This window comes from Chenopodium quinoa, unplaced genomic scaffold (assembly GCF_001683475.1).
Source record: "Chenopodium quinoa cultivar QQ74 unplaced genomic scaffold, ASM168347v1, whole genome shotgun sequence".
Classification (NCBI taxonomy): domain Eukaryota; kingdom Viridiplantae; phylum Streptophyta; class Magnoliopsida; order Caryophyllales; family Amaranthaceae; genus Chenopodium; species Chenopodium quinoa.
In genome coordinates this window covers 4,591-9,001 of record NW_018745317.1, presented here as the reverse complement: position 1 = coordinate 9,001, position 4,411 = coordinate 4,591, and positions in this window count along the sequence as shown.

The following is a 4,411-nucleotide window of genomic DNA, read 5'->3' as shown; positions in this document are numbered from 1 at the left end:
TTTAAAAATCTAATTTATTCAAAAATAAAAATAATAAAAAAAAACCCAGCCCCCACCCCATCCCGGAAAACACCTCACCCCCACCCCAGCCTGCCGGGAAATCGCTCCCCATCCCCGAAAACTCCTCCCCCGTCGCTGGAAAATGGCGCCCACCCTTCCCCCACCCCGATAATCCCTCCCTTTCACCAAAATCCGGCGAAAAACCTTCCCCCCACCCTCGCGAAACCCTCCCACCCCCTCCCAAAACCCCCACCCTCGAAATCGCCCCTCCTCCCTTCCCCTACCCCTGAAATCGACCCACGGTTAGGGAAGGGGAATGGGGCGTTTTCGAAGGTGGGGGTTAGGGGAGGGGTGTTTTCTGGGTTAGTGGGTGGGTTTCGCGAGGGTGGGAGGAGCAAAAGGGGTAGGTTTCGAGGGTGGGAGAAGGTTGGTCGTCGGATTCCGGCGACGGGGAGGGTTGTCGGGAGTGGGGGGCGATAATCCGGCAGGGGAGGGGTGCGAGTAGGTTGTTTTCCGGGATGGGTGGGGGCTGCTGCGTTTATTTTTTTTTTTGGTTTTTTTAGTTTTATTTTTTTGAATTAAATTTTTTTTTTTGAATTATTTTTTTACCAATCCCGTGTTGACACGTGGATTGTAACCTAAAGTAACAGGTTTGGTGACCTGTTGGGATCTTTAAAAGAAAATGGGTATTAAAGTTAGGATTTTTGAGAGATAATGCATAGTTAGGATTTTTTTTATAGTAAATCACCCAAAGTTGGGATTTATAAACTCAATTTTCCTATTTTATGTTTAATTAATTTAAACTAGGAAATCTCATTCGACAATTTTGCTTACGTGTCATTTAAATTATTTAATTCTAAAAGAAATTAATAATCTCGCATTTAATTGGCTACCACTAAAATTTATTATCCTACATGGCGCGGTGAAATAATTAAATCCTACGTGACTCTCTAAAAACTCTAGAAAAAAATCCCCTTTATATATGATATTTATTAAAAGTTATGATTGATTTTGTATATATGAAATATTTGAAGTATATTGATAATCAAAATCTATACGTCATATTTATCTTTAAAAAAAAAAAAAACTACCCAAAAATAAATTACTTAATATCATATGTGTCACAATAACATCTAATTTTCGCCTACGTGACACGACGCTTGGCAAAAAACTGGAAAGCCAAGTGTCGTTGTCTTGCTGCGAGACCGGCTTTATATATTAGTAATATGATTTTTCTTAAATAATACCGTCATTAACAAAATTTAGGTTGTACACTAGTTGTGGAAGGGGAGAGGCTTGGTGGTTCTGGGTCGTTTGCACTGGCTAGGGTAAGAGGAAGTGTGGATTCCATCGGCCGCTAAATAGGGTTGGCTGGTTCAGGGTTTGCGTCACCTATGGTAGAGGGTGGGTTTAATTGGCCGCTAGATGGCTTGGGAGTTTCGCCAAACAAGGCTAGGGGTTAGGGGCTTCTGAGCATGGGGTTGGGTGGGCCAATAGAGGGTTCACAATATAATCGAGGGGTGGGCTAGGTGGGGTTCGCAGACTGGGATGGGGTTTTGTAGGTAAGGGTAGGGGCAGTTTGTCGAGAAGGATGGAGGTGGCTGGTTGAGTTGGGGGAGTAGTTTGACAATTAGGCTTGTTTTTTTTTCTCGTTTTTTAAATAGTAATAATAACAATAATGATAACATTAATTCTTTTTGAGGAAGTAATAACTATTAATACTTCTAATAATAAAAATAGCTTCTTATAATAATAATAATAATAATAATAATAATAATAATAATTTAATATTATAATAATAATAATAATAATAATAATAATAATATCAATTTCATTTGTAGATGTCATATGACTTTTGATTAATTGATTTTATTAAAAAAAATATAACAACAACAACAACAACAACAACAACGCTAGAGGGGTGGGGCCCCAGATTGTATCTCGGCTCGCCACCAATTTCTTGTAAATTGATTGACTTTGTAGGTTTTTTGAAATTTTATAATTATAATTATAATAATATTTTTAGATTTATTTATTTATTTTAAATAGTTAAATTATTAATTATTTTTGAGGAAAAGTAAGTTGATAATTAAAGTTAAATTATTATTTAATTATATCGTGTTAGTTAGGTTTTAATTAGGATTTAAATTTGAAAACTATAGTTAAATTATTATTTAATTTGAATTAGTTAAAGTTGAACTTAATATTGGAAGACCCTCAAAAGTTCAACTTATTGTTGTTAATTTTTCCTAATAATTATATTATCCTTATAAAACATATCTCGTTGTCTATATGCATTAAAAACGTATTAGCTAGTTGCCCTAAATTTACTAAAAGCTACTCTAATATTGTTTGATATACATTAACATTATTGTAAATTAGATGTACACAAAAAGATTTGTAAATATGATTATTCTTTGGTTTCGTTGGTTAGTAATTATGGCTTGACAAGCACTTCATCTTATCTTTACAAAATCAATATTAAAAAATGTCTAAAGTCAAACATGGCCCACTTTGGTCATCTTTATAATTTTTATTTTATTCTATCCGATAAGGAGAAAGTTCTATTAGCCTGGGTCAGAACTCCTCACAGGTCAACCCGTCACATGTTAGCAAACTAGGTCTTTTAGGAGTGGAGGGGGAAGGGTTTGGGAAATTCCACTCTAATGAGCCTCTAGTGGGGTTTGATGTCACAACTATAGTACAAAATTTTCCATTAAACCAAGTCTTACTTTGTATATACCCTTATAATTTTTTATTATTATTTTTGGTCTCTTTTCGCTTTAATTATTTATTTATTTTAATCTCATCTTATCACCTAGATGTACTCATGACTATGTTCTATACTTCATATAAACCAAATACTTGGGTTAAGTTAGATAACTGACTAACACTCTTTGTCTTAGCTTACAAAAATTATTCAGTAAAAAAATATGAAATTTAGTAAAAATAAGTTAAGTTCACGAAAATCAAATTGTAATTCAGTCTTCAAATTTAAGAGCTTCTTCATTAGTATCCGGCCAGTATGATAGTCACATACAAATGCTGAAGAACATATTCGTTTATGTACTAAGTAGTAATGTGATAAAAGTTTTGTTCTTGTGTCCACTAATAAGCTGCCTGTGAACCTGGTATGTCCATGTCTTATATGTCTGATCTATAAATTGTTCCTAATAATAGAAATGAAAAATGTTCACCTTCCAAAAAAAATATTGTGTTATCTTAAAATATAAAATAAGATAAGAAATACTTTACAAAAGGGCAACATAATTTAAGGATTGGGCAATTAATCTTTTCGACCATTCAATAAACTAGGGGTCAAAAGGCTCTTCTAGTTTAGATTTGCCACCTTTTGCACAAGGCAAACATTTAGCATAATTTAATGTGGTTGATGCCTAAAGTAATAAAATGGGAGATTTTGTGTCAAAAATATAAAAGAGGTATCATATCAGATTTGCTTAATTGTAATTAAGATATTACTTTACTTACTATTAAAAAAGAATCAAATTTTAGTGCATACTTCTTGATCTCTTTCTTTTTAGTTTAGGATAATTAGTTTTTGATGATTTGAAGTAAATATGCTTCATCCTTGTTTATTACTTCACATAAAACATTTATATTCAGCAAAAATAAATTATATTCAATAAATATAGTTTAAGCGCAATAAAACAAATTAAGTGCATCATAAAAAGAAAAAAAAATAGTTAAGCATGGTTCAGTACTCTGTATAAAATAAGTTTAAATAACTAAAATTTATTAAGTTCAAATAACAATAAATAACCAAAACTTCTGCAAAATTGCTTTAAGTTTAATAAAAATAATTTAAGTTCAGCAACTATCAAGTGAAGAGAATATGACATTGGGATGAAAAAAAAAGCCATTTTTCAAACATTCAATTAGACAATTTCTTACCCATTTTATTTGTTACTCACCTTTTTTTATTCGTTACTCACCTTTTTACTATAAGCTTCAATAAATATACATGTTCCTTATCAATCTTATTATTGTACTCTTTAGTTATGTACGTATTACAAATTATTTCATTTAGGTACGTAAAATCATGATATGAGGTATATACTTGACATTTCACCTATGGTCAGATGAAAGTATGAAACAACAATATATAAAAAGCATATGAAATTTGTCAAAGCTGATCTAATACAAAATGATCAGTGTTCTGAAGGAAAGTTTCATATTTATATTTTGAAATTTTAGATTCAAAAGAAGTTTATTTGTTAAAGGTACATTGTACAACTTTCTTGTAGTGAATTAATTTTAGTTTAAGAAAAAAAAAGTTTGTTTGAAATAAAATCGTGAAAAGGAACCAAGATTTACCAATGAAAACCAAGAATTGCTTCAAAAAACATAATAAAATAAAAAAAATATATTTCAACGCAATAAAAATAAAAAA